This window comes from Rhipicephalus microplus, chromosome 2 (assembly GCF_043290135.1).
Source record: "Rhipicephalus microplus isolate Deutch F79 chromosome 2, USDA_Rmic, whole genome shotgun sequence".
NCBI lineage: Eukaryota > Metazoa > Arthropoda > Arachnida > Ixodida > Ixodidae > Rhipicephalus > Rhipicephalus microplus.
Window position 1 is genome coordinate 209,986,475 of NC_134701.1, and position 17,353 is coordinate 210,003,827.

The window sequence follows — 17,353 nt, forward strand, 5'->3', positions numbered from 1 at the left end:
CGGTACCGTCTCCTGTATGTAGCTCCGAGTTCTCCGTCTCCGAGTTCGAGGAGAAAATGAAAAATATGATGGCGGTCCAGAGTGGGCTCATGGAGAAAATCGCAGAGCTGGAGAATGCATTGGCGAAGGAGCGAGAGAAAACGTCAGCCATGGAGGAAAGGCTCCGGGCAGCCGAGAAGGGCCTATCGAAGGTCGTGAAAGGGAACGAAGACGCAGGTGACGGCGGAAGCATTATGGCGACGACCCCCCGTGCGGGAGAGATGAGGGAAACAGGCATGACAAAGGCAGATACATTGGCCACAGGGCCCAGCTACCGGGAAGTAGTTTTGAGGGAGGGAGGGAGCAAACCAGCAGCCGTGACTCACGCTAGTCACCTAGTCAGCAGCCAGGTGCAGGTTTCAGAAGGAATGTCTGAACAGGTCATCATCGCCGGTGACTCAAATTTAGTCCGATGCGCAGCGGCAATCAAAGAAAGGGTGAAAGGCGACAAGAGAGTTGCGATAGGGACGTTCCCAGGACAAACGCTGGGGACAGTAATGAGTCAAGCGGGTGAACAACTCGCAGCTAAAGCTAACAATCGTAACCTCGTTGTAATTGCGGGAGGGTTAAATGACGTCCTGAAAAAAGAATCGTCAGGACTAGCGACGACCTTGGCGAAAGGGGTGGATGACATGCGCACCGTGTCCCCCCAGGTGCAAATTGTAGTATGCACAGTACCGGAAGTACCAGTACGCAACGTCAACCTGCAAAGAGCGGTTATCGACGCAAACAAAGAGATATGGCGAATTAGTCGAGAGAAGGGTTTCGAGGTAGTGGATTTAAACAGGGAAGTGCACAGGTGGGGTGGATTCCAAAGAGACAAGATTCATTTCGATAAGAGGCTTGGACACGAGGTGGGCTGGCGACTGGCAGGACGCGCAGTAGCTTTTTTGGGGGGCTCACGGGCCCTTCGGAGTCCGGGGTAGCTCGTAACAGGGAAAACAACCAGGAGGACGCTTTGACAGGTAGAATTGCGAAAAACCAGAAAAAAGGTAAAAGAAAAAGGAAAAAGGCGCGTGTTGCAATTAGTTACATAAACATGCAGGGTGGCAGAAAGAAGGCAAAATGGTTAGAGATTGAGGAGCAGTTAAACAAAGAACAGATAGGCGTGTATGCGGTTACAGAAACACACCTTAGAGACTTGGAAGAGCCACCACATATTAAAAATTATGTTTGGGAAGGGTGTAACAGGACCATATCGGAACAGAAAGGTGGGGTGTAGGAATGCTAATTCACCGCGGAGCCAAATGGGTTAGAGTGAAACAGACGTGTTCAGAGCACCTCTGGGTTCTGGGCACAGTAGGTGGAAAGGAAACGTGGCTAGGGGTAGCCTACTTGTGGACGGGGAATAACTGCAGAGAAAAGAATCAGGAGATAGTGGATTGCATGAGTACGGATATTAAGGAATTTGGTAATGGGGCCGAAATCATCCTTCTAGGGGACATGAATGCCCACATACATGACCTTGACGGATATTCAGACACCAATGGGAAGTTATTAGTAGATCTTTGCGAGCAACATAGTCTGGAGATAGTTAACACGGGGCCTAAATGTGACGGCCAGATCACATGGGAAGTCGGAAACAAGCAATCAAGTATTGATTATTGTCTCATGACTGAAGGAATTTACCACAAACTTACAGAAATGAGGATAGACGAGGAAGGCATTAACAGCTTGGGTAGTGATCATAAACGAATAACATTACAAATGGGATACGAAACTGAAAATATGAGCATGGAATCAAAGTCTGGCAGCTCGTATTTAAATGACAAACAAATAATAAATATAGCCGCAAGAGTCGAGGAAGAAGTAGGCGAAATACCAGGCAAGGACTGGGAGTATAGTGAGCTGTTACATCTAATGACGAAGGAGATAGGGAAAGAGAAGAAAACTGTTTGCTGGAAAGGAAAAAGGAAGCCAAAAAGTTGGTGGAACACGGAAATCCGGGAGGCGATCGAGAAGCGACGCGAAGCATCACGGGAGCATAGAAAGGCAAAAAAGGAGAAGCGGCCGCAGGACGAAGTCAAAAAAATATGGGAAATATATTTAGAGAAAAAATCCCATGTACAGAAATTGGTAGAGGCAAAAATTAAAGGTGAAAGTGAACGCTGGATCACAGAGATACACGAAAAAAAGGAGGCCGCGCCTAGAATTTTTTGGAGCCACATAAAGGCGCTAGGTAGGAAGTCTGTCACAACGCAACAACATATTCTAGATGAAGGAGGAAATCAAGTGGAAGGGTACGAAGCGCTAGGTTACATCCAAAAGGTAACAGCCGATTCGTTTCAAAAGAGCGTCCAGGGGATCTCCCCGGTGAGTAAAAGTGTGGCGGAGAAAGCAACAGAGGAAGAGCTAGTACTTGATAATTTCAACTGGAAAAAGGCCGAAGGAAAAATTCCAAAGCGCACTGCCGCGGGTTTAGATGGGATTCCCGTTGGCCTCATTAACGAACTAGGACATAACACTAAAGAAGCATTGTTAAAAGCAGTAGAAAAAAGCTTAAAGGACGGACAAATACCGGACAGTTGGCGACAAAGTAGAATGAACCTAATCTATAAAGGTAAGGGAGAAAAGGACAAGATTCGCTCGTATAGACCACTAACCATTACATCGGTACTATACAGGTTGGCGATGCAAGCAGTAAAAATGAAAATAGAAACATGGGCCGAACATAACGATATTTTGGGAGAACTTCAGAACGGATTTCGAGTCGACAGGCGGTTAGACGATAACCTGTTTGTTCTCACTCAGTGTATAGAAATATCTAAAATAGAGAATAGGCCCTTGTACATGGCTTTTCTAGACATCACTGGGGCATACGACAACGTTAATCAGGAAATTTTGTGGGATATATTGAAAGGAATGGGCATGGGCGACGACTGTATACAGCTTTTGAGGGAGATATACCGGGAAAATACAGTTTGCATAGAGTGGGAAGGAATGCGTAGCAAAGAGAACGTTGAGGTTAGCAGGGGTCTGAGACAGGGATGTCCTTTGTCCCCGCTGTTATTCATGCTGTACATGGTGAGTATGGAAAAAGCGCTAGATGGTAGCAACATTGGTTTTAATCTGTCACACAAACAGGGCGGCATGATGATTGAGCAGAAGCTTCCAGGTTTATTTTATGCGGACGATATCGTCTTATTTGCGGACAGTCGAGATGATATACAGCAGCTGGCGAATATATGCGGAAGGGAAGGTGAAGCTCTTGGACTAGGATTCAGTGTAACGAAGTGTGGATTGATGGTATTCAATGATCCCTGTGATCAGACGGTGTCCATACAAGGCCAAGAAATACCGAGGGTAAGTGAATACAAGTACCTTGGAGTATGGTTAAATGAGAGTGATAGATAAATGGAGGTACAGGAAAAAGCCTCGGCAGCAAAAGGAAAGAGGAATGCGGCAATAATGAAGCACAGAGCGTTGTGGGGATACAATAGGTATGAGGTGCTTCGAGGTCTGTGGAAGGGTGTAATGGTTCCAGGGCTTACTTTTGGGAACTCAGTGGTGTGCATGAGGGCAGAGGTGCAATCGGGAATGGATGTAAATCAAAGGACTGTGGGACGCCTCGCGTTGGGTGCTCACGGGAAGACGACAAACGAGGCTGTAAAGGGCGATATGGGGTGGGCAGGTTTTGAGGCGAGGGAAGCGCAGAGCAAAATAAGGTTCGAAGAAAGGCTAAGAAATATGAAGGAGAGTAGATGGGCAGAGAAGGTGTTCCGTTATTTGTATAGGAAGAGCGTGGACACACAGTGGAGAAAAAGAACTAGAAGACTCACTAGTAAATATACGGCTGGTATTGTGAGCCATATGTCAACAAAGAGCGTTAAGGGAAAAGTCAGGGAGGCGGAGAGGATTTACTGGATGGCAGCTATGGAGAAAAAACCGGCTTTGAGTAACTACCGAAAGGGCAAAAATGAAATAAGGAGGGAGGCATTTTACGATAATTCAAGGGGAAGCGCTTTACTGTTTGAAGCGAGATCGGGTTGCCTTAGAACGCGTAGTTATAAAGCAAGATTCAGTAAAGAAGAAGAACAATGCACATGCTGCGGGAAAGATAAGGAAACGGCGGAGCATGTTCTGATTGAATGTGGAGATATCCACCCAGGTGTACGTTTGGGCACGAGCCTACAGGAAGCCTTGGGTTTTAGGGACAACAATGGAAAGCTGAACACACCCGCGATTGAAATAAGTAAGAGACGGTTAGAGTATTGGTGGCAGAAAATTAGAGAGAAAGGACAAAAATAAATATTGGAAAAATAAAATATGGACAGTGTGCCGTAAATGGCAGAGAACTTAAGCTGAAAATTTACCTTTTTTTTCCATTAAGATAGAATTTATCGAAGTAGAGGCATTAGGCCAACAGGGGAAAAAAAAAGGTTTTTTTTTTTTGTCGAGCCTGGTGGCATACTTGTCACCACCCCGTTATAAAGGGGATGCTCATAGCATCCATCCATGTAGCCACCTCTCGTTTAGTTCTTGTAGTGTTTACTAGATGGTGGTACTTGTAGCTGATGATGAAAAGATTCAAGATGTTATAAACTAGAAAGCGGTACTTGTAGTTGATGAAAGACGCGAGATCTTATAAAATAGGAATGATGTCACATATGGCGCGTGTCATTGGTTGAAGGCAATCGTTCGATTTAGTGCGGCGACGTACGCTAGGGGGAGCGTTGTAATAAAATCCGTTCGCTGTTGGCGCGCGCTTGGAGTCGCCGGATAGATAAGGCTGCAGAGCGGAGAGAGCGCAAGGCGGCAGCAGCGCGCGCTCGCAGACAGAATCTCGATGTGCGAGCGCGCGAGGCAGAAGCGCTCCGTGAAGCTGCGCGATGCCGCCGCCAAGATCCTGCCGTACGTGAAAAAGAGGCTGCAGCGGCGCGACGCCGCCACCAAGATCCTGCCGTACGTGAAAAAGAGGCCGCAGTGGCACGGCTGCAGCGTGAACCATGTACCTCGCACCCAACCTGTCGACCGGGAACATCAAGACATTCATAGACACTGCGTTACGAAATTATGAGAACAAATACAAGAATGGACCATTTGTACTACTTGGAGACTTTAACGTGGCTATCATAGACAATAATTGGCTTATCCAACATATGGCTTCTAGATATGCACTCAGACGTATATCGTTTGACCATATGAAACCTACCACGATCCGAGGAACATGCATAGACCTAGTATTTGCAAATTGCCCACTGCAACCCATACAGGAACCGCTCTCCCTTCATTTCACAGACCATAAAGCCGTCATAATGAAGGGACATCGCAAGCCATCCATCGTCTAAGAACAAATAAAAGTTGATTTGTGTATATACACACACAGCGTTTCTCACGTCTTTACATGATGATCGACTGGGCGAATTACACGGAAGATTCACAGTTTACCGATGAATCCCTCCGGAGCTTCGCCCATTCATCATCATTCACCCCGTGAATATGCCGTAATTTTTTATACAGTCATGTTATGCCATATCTACTTTGGTATCGATACCATAATCGAAACGGCTAGGAGAGCTAAAAGTCGTAGGCGGCTAGATAGATAGATACGCTCAAAGTCGCCGAAGTTCGCTGAGGAATGCTTCGCATTTAAAATTCACAGCACATCCACGGAGTGAATGATGATGAGTGGGGCGAAGCGTCCGTCAGTCCGTTCGTTCTCGCTGCCTTCCGTCTGTCCATGCGTCCATCCGTCAGTCTTTGCGTTGGTCCATCCGCACGTCTGTCCATCCGTGCGCCCGTCCATCCGACGTCCAACCGTACATCCGTCCATCCGTCCATGCGACAGACAGACAGACAGACAGACAGGCAGGCAGGCAGGCAGGCAGGCAGGCAGGCAGGCAGGCAGGCAGGCAGGCAGGCAGGCAGGCGAAATGATGAATGCACGTGGCCAGCAGATGATTCACGGTGTGCCAAAAAAACCCTCCAAAGGTTCGCCCCACTTATCATCATTCACTCCGAGGATATGCTGTAAGGTGGTTACGACATACAGGCATATATACAAGTGATGACTCATCCACGGCTCAAGGAGCTTCGCCCCTAACAGTTGCACCATCTCCCGATAAAGGGAAATTAAATTGAATGAAAACCTTTATTAGATTTGGAGCAGTTCTTTGACTAGCCAGTGTAACTCTGTCCCGTGAGTCTATTCAACCCACTCGGATCAGGTGTTGGTGTGGTGCCAAGTAGGTCATGTCACAGCAGCGCATTGACGTCACTTTCTCCCTCACGCGCAGCAGCTGCCGGCTCTTCCACCCGCTTGCAACACACTTCTAGCTCGCTTTACCCTCTCCACCACCCGCAATGCTCGACCACACGTCGAGTAAAAACTCTAGGCAGATTTAGTTGCGCGTCCGCAGCAGCCGTACGGACGCGGCCTGCCATTGCAAAAGGCTACCAGGCTGTGTCCCTACAGCTGCTGCAGACGTCCACTCCTTCGGCTCATTTTTTTGTTTACCTGCGATGAAATTTACACGAAGCCCAACTTGCCTTCCCTGCGTTTCAAAGAAACGTTTACTCGAGTAAATGCTACTCCGAGTTAGGCATCAAACCGTTCTTCCAGTACCCGCGTAGAGCACACGTCTCGTCGGCACTCGTTTCAACTAGTTTCAACCGGGTCAACGCCGTGCTCACAGCTGCTGCTTCGCATCCCATCAAGAGAGAGAGAGAGAGAGAGAGAAATAGAGAAGAAAGGCAGGGAGGTTAACAACGGCCGCTCGATCTTTCCTTCTGAGATCGAGCAGCCGTGGGTTAACTAAGCTTGGCTCGGTTGGCCACCCCACACTTGGGTTGGAGGAAAGTGAGAATAATAGTAAGGAAAGAGATAGAAAAGAAGAGGAGTAAGAAACATATGGATAAATAGTCAGCTCGAGACTAAACAGCATGGTCTCACACTGTGCTCTCACAAGCGCTCGTGAAGTTCAGTAGTCCTTAAAGGGGTACTGACACAAAAAACTTGGCCTCGCGTTTTAGGGGCGAAGCTCCTTAAAGGGGCACACGCGTTCGTCCATCTTCGTAGAGCGTAACCAGTCTCACGCTTTGACCTGCAAGTTGGTGCCGGTTGGAGATTTCTCCTGTGCGTTGTGGAAAAATGAAAAATTCGCAGCATGCGCGTTAACTAAAAGTCGAATTCCCCTATTTCTCATTCCCAATTAGCAGTCATTGGTATGTACATTGAGCACTATGTGACAAGAAATGGTTGCTAGGTTATACTCGCTTGGCGTAACCTCCTTGGTTTTAGAAAGGTTTAGCGAGCGTTGCGCCGCAAGCCATGAATACACTGAACTATAGTATATACCATGAACTCGAGGTGGTTAAAGGTGCGAAGTAGACACGAAGCGCAAGCCATAAGAAAGTGTGCGTGTGCCACCTCTCGTTTAGTCCTTGGAATGTCCGCTATATGGCGGTGCTTCTATATGCAGAATATATGATGAAAAGATGCGTGATGGTGGTACTTTGAGTGTTGACTAGACGGCCGAACGGACACACGGACAGATGCATGGATGGACGCACGGATGATTGCATAGACGGATGGACACGTGGACGAACGAAGGGTTAGATGCATGGACGAACGCAGGGGCGGACGCACGAACAGACGCACGCACGGACGGGCGGACTGACACATGGACGGTCACACAGACGGACGCATATATTATGAAAAGATGCGAGATGCTGGTACTTGAAGTGTCGACTAGACGGATGAACAGACACACAGACAGGTGCATAGACGAGCGCGCGAATGGCTGCACGGCCGGATGGACGCATGGACGGACGCAGGGGCGGATGGATGGACGAACGCAGGGAAGAACGCACGAATGGACATGCGGACGCACGAACAGACGCAGGCACGGATGGGCGGATACACACATGGACGGTCACACAGACGGACGCATGGACTGACAGAAGCAGGACGAATGGACAGACGGATGGGATGCTTCGCCCCACTCTCCATCATTCAGCCAGTGGATATGCTGCCATTTTTTTTGCTACATGACTACCGACTTGGTCACAAAAGGCTGACTAGAGACGAAGCTATGACTTGAAGAAGGCTCCAGACAAGCAGCTATCCACCTGGTACACTACTCTTAACGACGCACCTCAGAAGCTTCGTTCGGAGCATCGTATGCTGCCCGGAACTGTTAACGCCCTATGCAGCATGGTTTGAGGACGCCGAGGCAATCCAAGGATCCCTCCCATATACGAACGTAGCCTACAACAAAATATGAAGACCAGTGGGAGGTTTCGGTGACGTCACCAAGTCCTGAGGACCAGTGCTGGTCCGGCTAGTGAATAGGGCTCGGGCGTCGGCTGCAAGTCCCTCAAACTGGAATAAGCCAGTCCTCGCCTCTAGGCGAGGAAAATGAGCGCCTGATCATAAGATAAGGTTTAACGCGCTCATTTCTGTAACAGGACTCTCTTGCATAACATATGCACGTACGAAGTTTTCTCAGTGGGTAGGAATAAGAATGCTTAAGTGGTTAAAAGCATTTCAGCAGCGAATAGCCTAGAAGGGAAAACTTCCGGGTCAGGAGCGAAACCAGACATCTTTTTTGGGACAGGGAGGGGGAGGGTTTGACTATATTTTATGTATGTTTGTGCGCACGTTTGTATGTGTTTGTGTACATGTACTCAAACAAAATTGAAAAATTTCGGAGGGAAGTTTGAATGCCCCAACCACCGCTTTGTTTGGCTACGCCCGTGTTCCGGATTGCAGGCGATGTTCGGGGGTGCCAGGGTTTAACGAATATAAAATACTCAGTGTGATCCTGATTCAGCCGAGCCTTGATACTCCTATCAATAAAAAGACAAACTAATATAACCAGCGTAGCAAACAAAATTAATGTTTTTTTACTCAGAGCTGGAGGGTGTCGAAGAAGGCGCGACGTGGGAGACAAGGCAATTGGGAAGGCAACAACAGTTTCAACAGCTGCAGCGCCAGTGGCGTAGAGTTGCCCCGGAGGAAATTAGTTCTGAACGTCTTCGTGGTTCATTGAACAGCGCTCGATCAATACTGCGGAAAGGCACGCGCAAAAGCAGCGACAGCCGAATTCACTAAAATTGTCGATCGTGCTCTCCCATGCCGACTCCGCATCAGTGAGCGGGCAATAGGCGTGAATGAAGTTTGGCGATGGTGGCTCCGGCAGCCCGCTGGAGACTGAAAAAGTAAGGATTATAAGCATTTTAGTGTAGTTCTTGTTTGTGATAAAGTTTGATAACGAAAGAGAGAGAAAGGAAGGGTGTACTAAAGCTTGATTCGGTGCCAAACAGGCTAAAAATGGTCTGGTCTTGGTCTGTGCGGAACGGGTGATATCGTGCAAAGGTGTTCCTGGTACGAACCGTTGCTGCTCTGAATTCCTCTGTAAGGTGTCGTCCTTGAACACTCTAAACGAAAAAAGAGGTCATCTGATGCTTCCTTGTGAGCCCTGGCTTTCAACGTATACGCTTGTTTTTAATGCCAGATGTAAACTCTGTTTACTTTTGGCATTAAACGCTGTCCGCTGAGTGTGCGGGGATTCGAAGAGGAGTCATCGGCGGGTGTTTCTCTCTTTGTTTTCGGAATCACTGCGTCGTCCGGGTGAATGTGGTGGTCAAACCACGCGCAGTGTTCTGATACTGCGCTCCGTTGGCTGTTCAGTTGACTGAGGTCGTTCTTGTGCTGTCTTGTGACCACCACATTTACCCGGACCACACAATGATTCTAGAAAAAAAAGGAACACCCGCAGGCGACTCCTCCTCGAATACTGGCATAGAGAGCAGGGAACCTCAACTGCTCAGTGGGCAATGTCTCCACTGACACATTGCCCTCCCTCTATCGCCATGGTTCGATGGGTCGCGGCAAATCTCACACGCAAGGCGAGCAAGCGTATGTAAGCGCCACACATGTCTTGCTTTCTCACCCCTGAGGAAGAAGCCGGGCTGGCTTTGAAACGTCGGTTTTCTGAATACAATCTTTGTTAGAGTTTTCTAATTGCCTCATTCCTATCTCAACCAGGCAAAGTTCTGGCAAATGTTCACCTTTGATTATCAATTTTGTTTATGCATACATATATCTCGGTATTCACGAACTTCATTTGTTCAGATTGTTAGGTGCATTTGCAAGAGGTGACATGCTCCAGCACTTAAATCGTATGTGTAAACGCGCGCAGCACATTGTCGGCAGCTACCACAGCATCGAACTTATTGAGGTTCAATGGATAGCGTCGCGCACTTTACCTTCCAATTCGTGCCCGTGCACCCGTACACATATTTAGAAAATTGAGTTAAACATCTAGGTTCAACACCTACATGATTTATCAGTTAGTTTAGCCTTGAAACTGTGAAGCCCATCTCTTAACCCATCTAGGTTTAACCAAACAGAAAGGCGCTAGTTTGTGCTGATAAATTTTAATATGACACGTTGTGTATTTTCTTATCCTTGTATTTTAAGCTTTAACAGTAGTATAGTTGCCGCAGTAGGAGCCACTCTTGTCCAGATACGTACGCAATATCTATTCGAATGGTTGATACTCTGAGCAGTGGCGAAAAAATAGGAATCCAAGTGTGATACTTTATGAAAGGTCTTTAAAATACAGACCCCACGGCTTTTTTCGTGCTCCTCATCGTATATATCTTCGTGAATCACAGCCAGAAAGAAATGTTTTTGTTGGCGCTTGAAGAAAACATAACCGAGTTTCAGGGAAGAACCGGAAATTACCAGGAAATGGACGACGCTTCCAAACACTGAACGCCCACCGAGACGTGGACAGTGTTTACAGTCCACGTTTCGGTGAGCGTATCCGACGTATCTTTATTATCTTTTGTGACAAAACAAGAAAGCTATGGGTGTTATTACGGTCACAAGCTATAGAATGGTATCAATATTACGAAGCGAACAGAGGTTATACAAAGGCCTACTATAGGGTTCCTGAAAAAAGGAAGCCCTACAGAAGTTTACAATGTTTTTTATTTGATCTTGTTGGCATACTATCATTCTATAGAGCTTAAGAGGGTGTCCAGTGTATGACTGGAGAGAAACAGGACAAATGCACACAGCTCCCAATTCCAAGATTATAAATTAGTTCTCCAGTCAAGGTATAATTAGGTTGTCCTAGGTGGTTGCGCTGAATGTTAAAACGGTGGCACATTCACTTACAGACCAAGAAAAAAGGAAAACCACTGAGCAAAGCGCCAAGCTTTATCAGCATCATTTTTTCTTTGGTTCGAGTGTGGATTTCTCACTGACGTTATTTCGTGAATTAGCCTTTTGTGTACGGATGTCCACGTACATTAAACGCCGCATTGAATGTTTTCGTCAAAGAAAGTCTCACTTGGTGCCAGGTAGAAAATAAGCTGCTCTTAATTGAGTTGGTAAGCTACGAACCTGCATTAAAACTGAGAAGTGCAATGGTTACTTATCCGTGGCAAACTGATGCGACACTGGGTTCTTTGTGAATGCACTAGAGCTTCGCTAATAAAATTAAGATGACAAATAAAAAACAAGTTCGTGGCAGCGCGAGCCTACCTACATAAAAAAAAAACAAAAAAGCGAGTATGTCGTGTACCCGAGTGAACTCTGAAAGCGTCTGCGATGTATACCAATATAGGCTCATCTGTCACAGAGTGTAACGTGAAACACGCCATAGAATCCTTCAGTTGCAAGCAGCGTCTAACTTTTTTTGTTTTTGCGAGACGTAATACAAATGCGAACTTTTCGGAGGCTCATTGGCGTAATCAGTGTTTTAGTACGCCCTATTAGAGACTAATTAACTTTCATGCTGCACCTGCCAGCACTCCCAGTTAGTGCGACAAGTCCATAGTTACTGAACTGACGGTCATAGTGAAATGGTGGATCCTGGCTTTGTTTCGTTGTCAGAACTACTTCTTCGTCAACTGAGAATCTCTTTGCTTCCAGAGAAAAATGTAGTGATGCTTTTTATTTTCTGTAATTTGTGATAGGACGAAGCGCAGAGTATTTCTTTCAAGTCTACGAGCTACATGCGAGGCGTAACGCTCACATTTAGCATTTGGGTCTGGTGAACGGCTCTTGTAATATTAGTGCCTGTGACTGTAAGTACATGCGTTTGGGTTGATGTATCGAAGAAGTAAAATACCATGGCTGTGCTTTTACTAGATCACCCAAGGCTGCGATGACTTTTACCTAAGAAAATGTGACTCTGACATATAGAAATCAACGTGTTCCACGCTTTTTGCACTTCAAGTTACACCGAAAAGCAGAAAACATCGGAGCCGACCGAAAACGGTTGGAACAAAACGGCCCGGATTTTAGGTGACGGCCACTGAACTACGGTGCCTCGCCATTGCGGTTTTCACTTGTAAGTGTGTAGCTGAAAGCTAGTTTTTGTATCAATGTGGTGGGGAGTTTAGCCATATTGTTCGTATCTTCGTGCACGCGTTTGTATGTGTGCGTATATGTAGAGTAGGAAATATAAAATAGTCAAGAAATATAAAAAAATGCTAGACATTGGAACCCCCATCGCTCATTTTCATTCTGGCATTGCCAGCGGTACTTGGCTTGGGTACAACGCACTTACATTAAAGCTAGATTTCAACTATTGGTAAAATGTAGCTCTCCTCGCTTACAGGCTGTCGCATTTCGTGTCACACGGTATTCATATCCAAACGAACGTTCGCCCTCGATCTGCTCTTTTCGACACCATCTAGAAGTATTCTGAATTTGTATAAAAATTAGCGTAGCTTGTGGGGTCATTATTACTACTAATAATATTATTATTATCTGAAGAAGTAGTAGTTGTTGTAATAGCAGGAGATATGTTAGGTGTAGAGCACTATATGTGCAAACACAATACTTATAAACACAGGTTCTTCTTTTTCGAATCTACTGTAATCTATTCAAAAATTCAAGAGACACATTGCATAAATCAAGCTATCACAAAATGAGGTCATATTTAAACCAAAACATTTGTCACTCATTTGGCTCATAATATAAACTCAAATTTATTATGTCTTTAAAATGAATGAAGCGAGGAAAAATCGATGGTTTGATTGTTGGACACAATTTTAGGAAAAACCAAATCAAAATGAAGCTGGGGAAGGTATAGCGAACGTTAATTGTAGTGTCGCAATTGTATTGTAATAACTCCGATATGTAGATATGGGTATATCCCCACTCTACGTTCTTCGTATCTGTGTCACAGTTACGACAATACACTTAGAACAATTACCATCCTATGTGCTTTCCTGGGTTATTATTTGCTAGTTTTTTATTAACTTCGATAAAATGTTTGCGACTTCAAACATATGCTGACATTCAATCCACTATAGTGTTCACGGAACACTTCATCATAAATATTCTAGGTTTCTAGGATTTTTTGAGGTATGTCATCAAGCTGGAATCATAGTCACAAAGACGTAATGTTTCTTCACTTTTCTTATATTTCTATATTAAAAATAGAAATACACACAATGATACAAAAATTAGGAAGAATAAAAGAGAGAAAAATAAGTAGAGGTACCATGTACTTATACGCACTATAGGGCGCATATATAACGCATGAGCACAGTGCGGGGGGCTATTTCAGTTGGTACAGCGTGATCACATCGCGGATAGAGTCCGCGCAGATAAATTTTTGTGCCCTTACTACTTGACTATGAAATATGTTCAATAATGTCTAAATGCATTGCAAGGAGCAATAAGAACAACAGTTCATTGAACTTGCGTTCATTAAAAAGTCACAGCTTTGCCGCAAAGGCGAAGCAATGAACGCGATAGCAACATATTAGAAGATCATGCGCAGAATAGCAAGTAGATCTAAATGTGCCCTGCGTTCCTAACGCACAAATGACGCACGAAACGTGTTCACAGGTACAGATGAACGCGAATAAGCGTCTCAGTTGTTACTTAACTGTGTTAGAAAAGCGTCCCCTTTTCACAAACAGAGGCTGTGCAACGATCGCAGGGACCTTTGGGTGCCCCGTAACTACAACAGAATCGTTCCAGTGTCCCAACGCCAGTCAAGACGTATGATTCTCCCCACCGAGAGATAAGGGCGTGCGAGAGATCGTCCACTCCCCTCCTCTCCACGGGCCAAAGTACGCGTGAGAGATGAGAGCCGCCGCGCGCTCAATGCGTGGTTGCTGATAATGCTGAAAACACGATATTTCCCCTCGAGATGCCCGCCAACAGCGGTAAGTGGTAGATATAAGTAGCTTGCCATTTTAACGTTGAAGGAGGTGCCTCTCGGTGGCTCAGTGGCCAACGCGTCGTATTCACGACGCGGAGGTCCCACGCTCGATTCCGCACGCCGGAGTCTTTTTCTGGATTTTTCACTTTCGCGCATTTTCACACACACACACACACACATATATATATATATATATATATATATATATATATTTATATATATATATATATATATATATATATATATATATATATATATATATATATATATATATATATATATATATATTGTCGCGAGACGAAACGATAGGCAGGAACTCGACGTGGAGGACTGTTTACTCAGCCACAGCTGCCATTCACTTCTTCGCTCTCGTCTTCTGCCACCAACACAGCGTGGCATTACCCTCTCCCCAAAGAAGAAAAAGAAGCATCGCATGAATGCCACGGCTATGAAAAACAATAAAAGGTAGTCAGAAATGTCTGTGTCCAACTTCGCCACAATGGTAGCACAAAGGACGATTGTCGGGTGCACGCCAGACGGTGGACTTCCGCGGGCCAGGACGAAAATCGGCCTGAGAAGGCAGGTGATGGGCTGGACTTAGAAAGCATCTGGGGGTCCCAGTAGGTGGATGAACAATGTGCCATCGACGGCGTAGGGACACGTAGGGCATCCACGTAGAAAAGCGTGGGAGATTCGACTTGCGATGGGGGTGCGGAGTGAACGAACTGCTTGATTTCGTTACGAACGACGTCCGTAAGAGCAGCGCTACTGGGAGGGGACGCTGCATAAAATTTCCGAAGTTCTTCTCGTACAACTTGCCGTATGAGTTCTGTAAGGACCTCCCTGTTATCACCTCCTGGTACAAGCGAGCACGCAGCGGACATGGCCGTCTGACGCTCATACTGCGACACCCGCTGCCGAAATGCGCTCCATAATTGTGGCCTCACGTATGAACTCGGACACGGTCGTAGGAGGGTTGCGCACCAAGGCGCGCGAAAAGTTGCTCCTTTACGCCTCGCATTAGCAGGCGCACTTTCTTGTCTTCTGGCATGTGGGGGTTAGCCCATCGAAACAATCGCGACATTTCTTCGACAAACATGGCGATGCTCTCGTTCGGCATTTGAAATCGCGAAGAAAGTGCCTGCTCTGCTCTCTCTTTCCGTTCGGGGTTACTGAATGCCTCGCGAAGCTGCCGATGGAATTCCTGCCAACTTGTGAATGAAGTTTCGTGGTTCTCGTACCACATTGTTGCCGCGTCTAAGAGGGAGATATACACGTTCTTCAACTTACGGCGATTGTCCCAGTCGTTGATGGCAGCGACCCGGTCGAAATGGTCAAGCCAGTCTTCGACATTCTCACCGGCATCACCGTGGAATGGATTGGGTGTGCGAGGCGTGTTGATGACACAGGGTACGCTAGCGAGTGGGTCATGCTCGGCTTGGGTTGCGGATGTGGCAAACATTCTCCTCACAGAACTTGTCAAGGGGCCGTACTGTGGTGGTAGTCCTTGAAGGCGGCGGCTGCTTCGATAGATATCAGCAGATCCTGGTGCACTGGCGGTGGTTGCTTCTCGTTCAGGACCAGCCGGCATAAGACGTCGCAGTACAGTACCCAGCGCGTCCACCAGTCTGTCGCGAGAGGAAACAATAGGCAGGAACTCGAAGTGGAGGACTGTTTACTCAGCCACAGCTGCCATTCACTTCTTCGCTCTCGTCTTCTGCCACCAACGCAGCGTGGCAATATATATATATATATATATATATATATATATATATATATATATATATATATATATATATATATATATATATATATATATATATATACGGTGAGTGACGGCAAAGCCCGCATCGACACCGGCGGCAAAATACAGCCAGAGTGCCCATCTTATGCTATCACAACAAAATCGCGAGAAGCACTAACTGCACGCTTTTCATCACCAAAGTGTCGCCATGGTAAGCACTTTGCCAATTCTAAGTGGTCGTCTGTCGAGGCGGTCGAATTGATCACCCAGTTGAGTGCGTTGTTCATCATATTGCGAACATTCTTAGATAATATATGCATGCGTTCACTGCGATACAACAACCACAACGACGACAACAACAGCAACAACAACGACCACAGCAACAATAAAACGAAACATATCTCATTGGGGTGACCAGTGATGCAGAAAACGAGGTTTTAAGTAGTACTAAACTGCGACCTAATGACTCCATAATTCCATACAATCAAGCACTGATGGCCGTATCATAGATTTAATAACGACGTTACTCAGTCGTTGAACGTGTAGGAGCAAAGTGACCTTCCAGACATGAAGCAAATGTCACCATGGTCATCTATTTTATTGAATTTCTGCGTGCACAAACATCGAAACCGTGAACATTTTTACAGTTTCGGGATCGAGAAGACGTTATTACACTTTCCCCACATCACTTGGATCGACCATCAGCGCAACTTCCGAAAATCCTCTCAACCGTGCTGAGCCCTTGCAGCAACCTCCCACTGCCAGTTACGATACTGGTAATATTGATCGCGTCGAAAATGCGTCTAGAGAAAGCGCTCGTAAGGAATCTTAAAAAAAAACAAGAAAACAAAATCACATATCAAGCACAAAGAGACATCGTCTGTATGGTGGAGTCTGCAAAACCCACTGTGGTTCGATGATTTTTTTCATACGGTTAGGTAGTTAGGAAAGCTATCTGAAATAGGGCATTATCTTATTACGGACCTGTGCGATAAAATGGAGACGTCGAAGTGTGTGATTTCTATCGTGTAGTCTAAAATTGCTCAACAACAGCATCTCTTGACGTGTACGGTGCGTACAGAGCAACAAAATATTTACTTTTTTGTTAGCGGCATTTGAAAGGACACTGACCAGAAAAACAGTCAAGAATTATTTCACGATACCCCAAAAAATACAGTGTAGCCAAGGAGTGAATGCTGGTGGGTGGGGCGAAGCGTTCGTCCATCCATCCGTCATTGTGTCTGTCCGTATGTGCATGCGGCCATGCTTCCGATCCCGTTAGACAATGCAGATGGCACGCGGGTAACACCAAAGAGACGCGAGCCAAGGAAGCCGAGCGCAAGCGTCTTCAATGCTCCCGCCGCTCTGCTTCGTCCATGACCCACCAACGGCGACTACCCAGGAGACTGAGAGAGACACTCGTTCTGCG